Source organism: Lactuca serriola, chromosome 5, assembly GCF_051521515.1.
Source record: "Lactuca serriola cultivar US96UC23 chromosome 5, Lser_US96UC23_V15, whole genome shotgun sequence".
NCBI lineage: Eukaryota > Viridiplantae > Streptophyta > Magnoliopsida > Asterales > Asteraceae > Lactuca > Lactuca serriola.
Window position 1 is genome coordinate 141,488,960 of NC_136412.1, and position 13,072 is coordinate 141,502,031.

Sequence of the window (13,072 nt, forward strand, 5' to 3'; positions counted from 1 at the left end):
TTTAGGAGCATTTGCATGTGTTGTATTTCAATTTACATTGTAATTTCTTTTAAAAGTTGTTCAAACCCATTGTAAAATTGTAATGATTTTTAATACTATGGTTGGTGTTGTCTTTTAAATTTTGCTCTGAAACCCTTTTTACTGCCACACCCTGTGTTTCCGCTTTAGCGGGGTGTGACAGGAAATGGTATCAGAGCCGAAGGTTATAGAGAATACCGGTTTTCCTTTGGAGAACCACAACTATAGCCAAAAAATTTCTAAACGTTTTTAAAATACTGAACATACTACTGGTATAACTAATTTGAGTACACGTTAATGGACTTTAATTAAGTATAGCCTGGCCAACTATGCTTAATTAAGGAAAGTTAATGTGAGGCTGGAAACGGTTATTGTAGAATTATGTTCAAAACAATTTTCAACTTAAACTTTTGAAAAACAAAATTTTTTGGTGTGTGTACGGGCATTGCATATTATAGGCATTCATCTAGATACACTTAGAAACTGAGTGCACTTTTATAACAATGCCTTTATTTAGAAATATTATTGTCCCTTATCAAGTGCTAGGTTAACCACTTAGGTTATATCACCTGCCACTCTAGGAGCAATGCACTTAGTACTGAGAATGAGTATTCATTGGTAGCTATTGACTTTAGATGTAAGGTTAGTAGCTATATATACACTAGTAATAATCATAAGTCGAAACCTATAACAATTATTCCTCAATACCTCTTCATCGTCTTCGTACTAGAGTTACAACTAGGAAAGCGTTCCGATACCAACACGGATGAGAATTGGAGGATCGCGTAAGGAGATAGATGAGTCGCCACTAAGCAATCACTTGGATACCATTGGCGAGCATTCCCAATTCGACTCACGAGGAGACACGGAGGTTTAACCTATACGTGAGACCTTATTACTACGCTACGATTTAGCTCTACGTTCTTTCCACCTTAAACTTAAAACTTAACATAGGATGTCCCTTTGACCTCTATAAAAGGTCGTAAACTGTATTGAGACCATAAAACGTTTGTCAAACAATTTTTCTTGTCCTTTATCTTGGGGGAAAAGACACCGGCACTCGCCTTAGACTCGCCTTAGTATTTAGGTATGATTAGCTACACTAACATACTTATTCCTTACTTCTTAATCTTCCATCGAAAAATTATTTCGCTTCATCGGTTTTATTTATCATCGATAAAATATTTTATATCCACTCCATTCAAATTAGTAGACATTTCCTAACAATTTAAGCCATATTCTCACTAAAACTCTTTTGACAACTTGCTTTAACTTAACGCTTTTCTTCAAAACTCAACTTAGCCAATATTGGTTTTTACCTTGTTATTTCGATTTCATTTCAAATCCATTTCAATGGATAAATGTGATTTTAAGGGCATATAAACAATTTTAAACCTTGATTACCAATTTGGCACGTTTTCGAAAAACTTAGAAACATTTTCTTTTATAAAAGTGTTTAAATTCTATGCTATAAAACATAGACATATGACATTGAGGTTCATATTACGTGTAAAAGCTTCATCGGATCTTTCAAACCACTTTTGTTTTGACTCTTTTGACCACTTTCTCATTTAGGCATTGTACCTTACTTAAATGTGTTGTCTTGAATCCCAGCATGATATTTTCACAACTTTCTACTTCACACATGTTTCTAAGATATCTCTAATTCCTAAATTTCCAACACACATCATTTGTTTATTTTATTTCAAATTAGTTTTATAATCAGTGTTTATAAAACTTACAGCATTGCAAAACTTAGTGCTTACTTTTAAACTTCCAGCGACGTACTTTTGACAATGCACAATTATTCATCTAAATATGTAAAGTCTTTACCTTATCTGTTTTAACCATTGTTGGACTCCAGTCAAAAAGGTCAAAGCTGTCGGAATTTCAATTACAAGTTTTAGTGTTTCTTCTTTTTCACAAATGGAGTTTAACTTAATAGATAACTCATACATTTTTAGAAAACACTTTAAAACTCCCACATGTCTATTTAATCACCAATATACATCAAATATTAAAGTTTGAAATATATCTCAACCTGGTTTTAATATACCTATAGGTATTGTTTTTATAATTTTAACAATAACAATCATTGCCGCCGCTACCTTCCTTTTTCTTTCCCCCGAACTTGATTCTTGCTCTCCCTCTGATATGAGATCTTGCAAACCCATAATAATAACATCATACATTGTCTAACTTTGTTACTATCTGTTTTGCTTCTCTTGGTACCATGTTCGTACACATATAGGCTAGAAGTCTACCCTTTCGTTTTGAGCGATTAATACGTGTATAGTTGTGAGTTATAATTTCGATTTAGTCAAATTTGTAATATTCAATTATGCCTTTTTCCATATACATCTTGTTTTTATTTTGAAATCTACAATAAACAAGTAATCCTTATTTACATTTGCTCTTTCGTTCTAAATTTGGAAACTTGATTTAAAATGCAAGTTCCATTGTATTTTTTGTTATAAATAATACACAAGATGAATACTCTTATGCTTATAATTTTTCTATATCCGGAAAATATATGTGAAGGATATATTTCCTTATGTTTCTTCTTTTCTTTAAATACATCAAAAAATTTTGAATTTTACGATTATCTATTCTCTAAATGATTGTTTTTGTAGAAACACTAAACTATGAATGCACTATTTTCAAAGATTAACATTTTTACACCTTTCTTAAAATAGTATTCTACTTTGCAATTTTCAGTGAGTTCCTAAACTCTCAAACTTGTTTTCATAAGTATTCTGACTCCTCGTAAACTTGAATTTGTCCTGACTTAGACAATTGGACAATTTCTCAAAAGTTTAATACAAATATTACTATACAAATTCCTTTAATGATTACTTAAACCTTTAACCTTAATTAATCTTTATATTATTTTACTACTTTATTTGATTGCCACACATGTATCCTCATTGTCTTGGAATTATTACACATTTTGATAATAGTGAGATTAATTATCATTTCAAAACATATATTTTGATAATAGTGAGATTTTTATCACTTCTAAGCACTTAAAATGCTATCTACACAATGTGATTTAAAATATCATAAACTTTCACCTCCTTCATTAGAAACAATGACTCTCTAATTATATATATTCTTCGAATATAGTTTCATTATTGTAAGAGTAACCGTAGTAGTAATTATAGCATCGGAGATCCTCAATCATTTCGTAACTTATTTTGTAGACGACACTTAAAAAGCCTTTACATTCGAGAGGTACCAAAACTTCATTGCCAACCCTTAGTACGTATCTTTAGGAACTTACCCTTGATCATTTATTTTCATTCGTGCTACCCCTTCTTATTTCAAAATATATATTTTCCAGATGTAGTAGCCAACCCGGAAGTGAAAAAAATTGTCCCTAATCTCTTCTTTATTAAGCGGCGAAGTTACACTTAGTGCAAATTTAGAATGCAACTTAAAGATCAATGCGGATTTAACGCTCAGTGCAGTTGGTGCATCATCGAAACTTATACTGCTCTCTTAATTCATATAATATCTAACTAGATAATCTTTTCAACTAGGTCGCCATGGTCGGCTCATGATTTCCATGATCCTAATTTCTTGCAATCTAGACTGTAGAACTCGAATTAAGGAAACATTACTTTGATTATAGAAAAAGGACTGGGCTCTTCCCTTGGAGAATTAACCCAAAATAATCAAAGAGTTCTCAAAGTCACCACCTCTCCAATTATACAATTGCATCCGGTTTAGTTCTAATAGAATTCGTCACAAATTGAATTTCGGGACGAAATTCTTTCAACCGGAGGAGACTGTGACAACCGTCAAAATTCAAGTCGGTTCTAGATTTGACTAGACTTAGTTTAACATATAGGCACAACACATATTAGACTTAGTAATTAGAAGCTAAGTTATAACCTAGTAGAAACTTGGAAACAGATAGAAACAATGGATGGTGTACTTAGATTTCACATTGATATGTGAATTCTACAACTACTTAACTGTAGTGACTATCCATATTCGGGTCGCTCTTTGAATCGAACACCTTTTTATGAATTATATACACACATCATGCACTTGACCTAGTGGTATAAGTTAGGTCCGAGTCTCGTAGGAACTTAAGTCAAAGTTGAAGACTAGGACTAGTATACTCGATTCCTCAATTTCGCTTGAATCTCGGAATCACTACATAGAATGCCAATAAACCGATAAAAAAATAAATTAGAAACATTATTTATAACTATAAAAGAGTTATAATATCATAAGATAATTTAAAGTCTCAAATATTCTATTTATTTTGATATTCAAAGTTTATTAAACTCAAAAACCCTAAATGCCCTAAAAACTCATATTTATAAACTTTAACCTTAAAAATTTCTATAAAAATAATTATGAAACTTATAATAATAAAAATTATGAGAATGCATTTAAGAAAAATAAAATTTAAGTCATTAGTATTTAACCTTATTTCTATGCAAAAAAAATCAAGGTTTTGTGAAGGAAAATTTAGAATAAGGTGCATGTTTTATAAAAACTTGATATTTTTATAAAATAAAGTTATAATTTTATAAAATTTAAGAGAGGGAGACCCTCTCTCCACTCCAAAGTCGGACTCCCTCCTCCCAAGATGCCTCTCCTCTTCCCAACACAAAATGAATCTTCTTCTCTCTCACACTCCATCTTCCCTCATTTTCTCTCATTTCTCTCTCACACACATTTTCTCTCTTCCTCCCACTATGAACCACAAAATTTTACAGCCAACATGTCCAAGAACACTCAAGATACTCAAAATCTTCATCATCTAATGGTGTTCATTAAGGTAGAACACGATTTCCTTTCATTTTCCTTCAAGTTTTCATGGATTTTCTTGCATTTCTTTGTTCTTCTACACCATTCTAATGAAAGATCATGAACACACAAACATACACACACATAAACTCACAGTTTTGATGATGATTATGGTAGGATTTCACCCAAAAACAACATGCATGTTGTTAATGGTGAAATCCAAGGACCAAAACCTAAGTCAAAATCAACATAATGCCCTTTTATACAAGTTTTGGGTAAAAAAACATCACATGCATCCAAAGTTTTCTATCAATAATGATTTTTGAACATTTCAAACTCATGAATGGTCTTCAAAACAACATGCATGTGATGATCTTCAAGCTTAGATGCTTGATGATCAAAGTTGTTGTTAAAAAGCTTTCAAATATGTTAATGAAAGATTTATTTGCAAATAAATATCTAAAAATCGATTTATGACCAAATCCGATTTTTCCCAGATTCTCATCAACAAAGTAAGATGCTCTGTGAATTTCCAGAAGATAATTCATTTTTCTCGAATTATTATAATTAATGCAATAAAATAGGGAAATAAATCATATAAAATACTTCCAGAGGTCTATAAATCCAGAATAAATTCGTGGATGACCCCTATGGTGAATAATGACCTATCATTAAATTTCATCGATTTATGTTGCTGTTTATCATGATTTTCCATTTTCTTTTTTTTTTTTGGGTATAATAAATCAACCACTTTAGGAAGTGTGAAAATTGTATATAACAATTTTCTCAGCTCTTACCTGTGGTGGGAGACTCAGAAAAAGTAATTTCAGAAATTTTCATCATGCCTTCCTATTTTTCCCAATTTTTGGTAATTATAATGGCCTAAAAATAGGAAAATAGTTCTGATTATCCAAAATTCATGAAATTTAACCAGAACATCATGTTGTATAATAGGAGGTTACATAACAATTGTGAAGATTTTTCTCTACTGTATACTATTTTTCTCATATTTTCTAAGGTTAAATACACTTAAGTACACATAAATACCCAAAACCGGATTATACAATATGAAAACCACTTTTGGTATTTTTCCCAGATTACTTACACTGTAAATGATGTTACAAAAAGTTTTGGTAATTTATTTTAACTGTTTATTATTTATTCTTCAATTAATGATTATTTAAGGGGATAAAAAAAGGAAAAATAGAAATACCCAGTGAAAAATATCTTTTATATTTTTCCCAGCCTAGCTATGTATAATAACAATTAAATAAAAAGTTTGGATAATTTTGGAAACTGCTTTCTATTTATTTTAATTTTTATTCGAATAAATTCTCAAAAATCATAAAATTGGGTTAAACAGTTTATAAATCTATTTTTATATTTTTCCCAGCTCAATAATGTTTAATAACAGTATTAAAAAAATCTTGGGTAATTTTGGGAACTGTTTTCTATTTATTTCAGTTTTTATTAGAATAAATGCATAAAATAATAAAAATTGGTTAAACAGTTTAGAAACCCATTTTTATATTTTTCACAGATTAAGTATATATAATGACATTACTATAAAAAGTTTGGGGCATTTTCATCACTGATTTCTATTTTTCATGAATTTTTATATATTTAGAGAAGTAAATATATGAAAAATGGTTATGCATATCCATAATCCATGAAAAATTATCTAGTAGTCTTTTAACACATTTAGAACACAAATCTGAAGTTTGGTAATTTTATTAACTGTTTAGTATTTTTCATAATTTTATGGTTATTGAAGAAACTAAAGTGCTGAAAAATAGTTAGACAAATCAAAATTTCAAGAAAATTTATCTTGAGGTCTTTGACTTCAATTAAAACTAAAATGCAATGTTTGGAAAATTTTAGAACTAAATTGATTTATTTTTGAATATTTAATCATTGGAACACCTCTAAAATATTAAATATTAACATTTCAATAATGGAAATTTTCTGTTAAATTGTTATATAACAATTGATTCTTTGAAACTTAATTTCCACAGAAAAGTATTTATAATTTATCAATATTCAATTGTGACTTAGTATTGGCATAATTCTATTGTAGTAGTAAGTATACTAGTGTTACCTTTCGATTAGAGACTCACTAGTGAATTCCAATATTGTAGGAATCGGTAGTGGTACACGTGGAACATAGTCAAGGCACCATTTGCATCATCTCAATGTATTGTGAGTATTCACCAATCCCCCATTTTCGATTTTTAAATGTTTTGGGGTGGAAAAGCATGTCCTAAACTACTTATGTTCGTTGTATTTATTTGACTCGTATAAACTTGGTTGCTATATTTTTCATATTGTGAGTATTCATGCACTCCCCTATTTATAGTTTTTATGTTTTGGGGTGGAAAAGCATGTCCAGAAAAAACTATTATTTGCATGTTGTATTTAAATTGATTTATATCAAACATGATTGCTATTGTATTGCTATGTCTCTATCTATGTATGTCTATGCAACACGGAACATGAGAACTTATCGTACTAAGGCCCTTCCCTTATCTCTAACCATTAACTCTTTGAGCCAATGGTCATTATGGATAGCGCTATTAGGAATTGACAACTCCTCACTCGCCCTATTGCTGGAGTGCATGATACCATATTCATCTATGGAACGATAAGCATAGATCTTGATAGGGCTTCAGTCATAGGTTTGGTTGAGACTCATTGTTTGCTCATACACATACAAACTCATTTCTACTTATAGCAATAAACTTGTTATCAATAATAGCAATCAACTGGTTTCTCACTATAGAAATAAACTTGTTTATTAATTATAGCAATGAACTTTGTTTCTCATTTTATTACTGAAAACTAATATACATGTTTAGCAATGAAATTGTTTGCTCATTGTAGCAACGAAATTGATTGCTCATTTTTAGCAATGAAACTTGTTTACTTGTTTGAGTAACGAACTTTATCTTCCATGAGAATATGAATGTTGCATCCTATTCGGGCAACATACTTTATCTCTCATGATGACAAAGAACTTTGTTTTTACAAACTTATTTACTCCTTTTAACAATATACTTTTATTATTGGAAACTTTTATCAAAACTTTGATTTCAATTCATGAACCAATATTATTTTGTTAAACTTGTGAGTACTCACCAACTATTTTATAGTTGACGCTCGTTTTACATGCTTTTTCAGGAATCATCGAGTAAGTGGCACTTAGGGACACTTCACTTTTAGGAGCATTTGCATGTGTTGTATTTCAATTTACATTGTAATTTCTTTTAAAAGTTGTTCAAACCCATTGTAAAATTGTAATGATTTTTAATACTATGGTTGGTGTTGTCTTTTAACTTTTGCTATGAAACCCTTTGTACTGCCACGCCCTGTGTTTCCGATTTAGCGGGGTGTGACAATTGGGAATTTTATAAAAACATTTAGTTACTTTATTAATTATTATACTTTTAATGAGGAATTAGTTTCCCTATCCTACCCATTCGGCTAACGACCTTCCACCAATCAAGGAAGCGGTGGGTGAGAGCGGGCACCCATTGAACTGTCATTTTATAGGCAACAACCTTATACCCCCCTTATAGATCGGCTTCGGGAATGAGGCCTACTAACGGTAAGGCTAGCATTTATCTTTTATATATATATATATATATATATATATATATATATATATATATATATATATATATAATAGTTATTCTTATAATATTATAATGGTATTGGGTTGAATTTTAAACTTGTAAAATTCTAGGGTTTGGAATTTAATTATTTCAAAATTAAACTTTAATCAAAATTTCAAATTCCAAAACTTGAGGTCAAATTTTGAAACATTTTAAAACTATCTAGATCAAACTTCAAATAAAACAATTAAACAAGTAATTGGTGGTTATCTAATTTTGACCTAATCCAATTTCATGCAAGATTATTGATCAAATAATTCAAATAATTAAGATTTATCATATAAGGAAATAATTATCTAATTAAATGATAAATATCATTTATTTTGACTAAGATAATCACATAGAATAAATAAAATTCGGATTTTATTAATCAAAAACATTTTTGGAAATTATCCCAAGTTAAAATAAGCCAAAATCCCGAAAATCCGTCTGTCTGACAACCCGACTTGCCGAGTCCCTTGCAGAACTCGCCGAGTTCATCCTATTCGTCGAGTACCTCATAGGACTCGATGAGTCTGTCAAGCACATGGCATAAAAATCGATTTTAAGCAGTGAATAAACATACTATGCATCAAATACAATAGAAACCAAGCTTGACTCTGATACCACTGATGGGCTTTGAGCAAAAGAACATTCCTATTTGCACATGCAAAACCCTAAAGCTTTGGATTTAGGTTTCCCTATTGTAGATGCAAATTATCCAAAGCTTGAAACCCTAATCAAGCATACTATAAATTTTGAAATCTACTTCTAGTACAAATTTAGATGATTACCTTTTGATAGTAGCAAGAATCTTCAATCTTCAAGAGCTTATTATCACAAGTGTAATACCTCTAAAGGCTTACAAATACCAAGGAAAGAAGATGATTGATAAGAGAGGTAACTCTTGGGTTTCTCAGATGGCCGAAATCTTTAGCCCTAGGGGTCCTTAAGTAGCTAAGTTACTAGGTTTTCAGTTAAAACCCTAATTGGATAGCTTAGGCCCTAAGCAGCTCCAAGAACCTTCTAGAATAATGCCCTTGGATGAAATATGAGTGGGCTTCCACTCTAATTTCGTCCCACTCATTTCCATAGGGACCCACAACCGAAATCCAACTATCTTATAATTGGCAATTCCAGTCCCCTTAGTTCAACTAATCTCTTTTAACCACATAATTAATTTCCTAAATAATTATTGATTAATAGTAACTAAATAATATGATTTCTCTTTTAATATATTATTCATATCATATATTAATAAACCATAAGAACCTCTCTCTCCATAAATCATTGTGTCTAGTTGCTTTGGTGAAGGCAACCCAAAAGGACCATGCACAACCGGGTCAAGTACATACCAAATATAATTATGGACTTAGACACTAATCCAAAACTAACTAGAAACGGTCAGTGGTTGTTGATGGTCAGGCTCGGGATGTGGAATGCCTTCAGTAAATAAGAGAGAGGAAAGAAATTTAGATGTAAGAAGTGTTAAGTTCGAACATGCTATTTATAGACTTCCCAAAACAAGTTCATGTCGTGGACCTAATGTTCACGTCGTGAAACTCAGTTTCATCAGTTCGTACACTTGCCATTTGGGTCCTAGCTTCGAAATGTGACACGATACTGATTTCACATCCTGAATCGTATGTCCACATCGTGGAGTCTTAACACATCACTCTCGTAGACTTTCCATATGCATTCTAGCCTTGAGAAGTGTCCTAGAACACATTCACGTCGTGAATCTTATGTCCACGTCATGGAGCATGGTTGATTAGGGTTTTGTTACATGTCATGCTCTTTGACTGCTACATCTTCGGAAGGTAATAATTTTTGCATAACCTTGTTTTTGACGTTCTTTATATCCACGCGTAGGTGTAGTCGTACTCTACAACTTTCTTTTAGCTGACTAAGGCCAAGAAGTAATTTATCATAAACTCACCTTTTACGATTCCTGGTGTCGTGCTGGTGTGTCGTCAAACATCGACAGGTCATAACTTCTTCATTTTAACTTGGATTTCGGCGTTCTTTATATCTACGGAATCCTTGTCCTAATCACTACAACTTTCTTCATAGATATTAGGTCTATTTATTCTTTTATTTTTTATACTTTTTTTATTCTAAATTTTTATATCTTATAAATAAGTATAATGCACATAAAATCACACAATTCACATAATATTGAAATAATTCTTATTTATTACTTCAAAGTAGGTTATAATTTTTTACTGTAACTATTACACCATTATAATAATGCTTAGCCTAGAAATACGGACGTTACAATTCTCTCCTCCTTAGGATGATTCCATCCCAGAATCATGCACCAGCAAATAGATGTGGATAACGACTCATCATGTCACTCTCTATTTCCCAGGTGAGGTTTGGCCAATTTGTATGTTTCAATCGCGCAAACACTAAGTGGGCTACCTTGCGTCGCAACTTTTTAGTCTTACGGTAAACAATTGCCTCAGGCTCTTAGATTAACCTCTTATTTTCATCCATCCTTAACTATGAAATTGGAATTATATCAGGAACTTCTCCCGTAAACTTCCTCAAATAACACATATGAATATCATCTAGTTCTTCTGGAAACTCCAGCCTATAAGCTTGGTTTCCAATCCTCTAAAGAACTTTGAATGGTCCAATAAACCTTGGACTCAACTTTCCTCTTTTCCCAAATCTTATAAATCCCTTCCATGATGAGACCTTAAGCAAAATTGAGTCTCTAACTTCGAATGTGAGTGGTCGTCTCTTATTGTCATCATAGCTATTTTGACGATCTTGAGATGCTAACATCCTTTCTCTAATCACCTTTAACTTTTCAGTAGTCTGATGGACTATCTCGGGACCCTTAAATTGCTTTTCTCCATCTTCAAGACAACAAGACGGAATACGACACTTCTGTCCATAAAATGTTTGATAAGGTTCCATCTTGATGCTTAAATGGTAACTATTATTATAGGAAAACTCTACCAGGAGTAAGTTCTCATCCCAGTTACCTTGGAATTCTAGGATACATGATCTCAGCATATCTTCTAGTGTTTGAATCATTCTTTCACTGTGACCATCAGTCTGCGGATGGTAGGCTATACTTAAACAAAACTTCGTACCCATTTCCTCTTGTAGATGACGACCACAGACTATTCTAGACAGTCCAATGATCTAGCAGAGTATAGATGAGATAGTTCAGTGCAACGCTAGAACGCTCGCAACCTGTAGGTGTTTAATGAACTACGTGTTTACCATATGTACTCTATCCCCCTCATGGTTGCCTTATTTGACATAAATTGTTGAGGAATTCCCGAAGCAGTGTTGTCATCCTGATGAAAATCCTTAGGCTACGTCCCTTATAATAGATGACTTAGCGACGTAAAGTGAGGATAACGGGAATGGGTAATCGGGTTGATTGATTTGATGAAATTAAACAACTTAATTATTGTGGCTTGAAAACCCTATATGCTCACCAAGATCCTAAGCGTCACGCACTCAATTTTCTCGTATACAGGTAGTGGCAAGAGAGCACAAGAGTGATGATTTGATGAGAGATCAATGGATTAGAGGCCACTAGAATAAATACATATTATAAGGCCTATGTTGTTTATGTTTATGCTTTTGATCCGTTTTAAAAATGATATCCTGAGGTTTTTAATATAATACATTTCTTCATAAATGCTTTGATAAATTATTTATCAAATATATATATATATATATATATATATATATATATATATATATATATATATATATAGTTTAAACCATTTTAAGCGGTCAGTTGTTCGTGATTGTCAGTATTACTGTATTCATGATATCTATGCATGATTTCGGGATGGAATCATCCTAAGGAGGAGAGAATTGTAATGTCCGTGTTTCTAGGCTAAGCACTAGTATAATCGTGTAATAGTTAGGGTCAACAATTATAACCTACTTTGAAGTAATAAAGAGGAATTATTTGAATATTATGTGAATTATGTGATTTTAAGTGCATTATACTTATTTATTAGATATAATAAGTTAAGAATAAAAATACACATCAAAAATAAAATAATAGATACATCCAATATCTATGAAAAAAGTTGTAGTGGTCAGGAGAAGGATTTTATAGATATGAAGGACGCCGAAATCCGAGTTATAACGAAGAAGTTATGACCTATCGAAGTTTCGTGACAAAACCGGCATGTCACCTGGAATCTTAAAAATTGAGTTTATGATAAATTAATTTTTATCCTTCGTGTTCTAAACGAAAGTTTTAGATTACGTCTCCACCTATTTGTGGATATAAAGAACGTCAAAAACGGAGTTCGTATATAAAAGTTATGACTTTCCGAAGATGTAGCAGTCAAAGAGCATGACACGTGGCAAAAACCCTAATCAGCCATGCTCCACGACATGGACATAAGATTCACGACATGAATGTGATATAGGACACTTCTCAAGGCTAGAATGTAGATGGAAAGTCGACAGGAGTGATTTGTTAAGACTTCACGACATGGACATAAGATGCACGATGTGAAATTAGTATCATGACACCTTACGAATCTAGGACCTAAATGGCAAGTCTACGAAGTGATGCAGCTGAGTTTCACGAAGTGAACATTAAGTCCAAAACGTAAACTTGTTTTGGGTAGCCTATACCTAGAAAG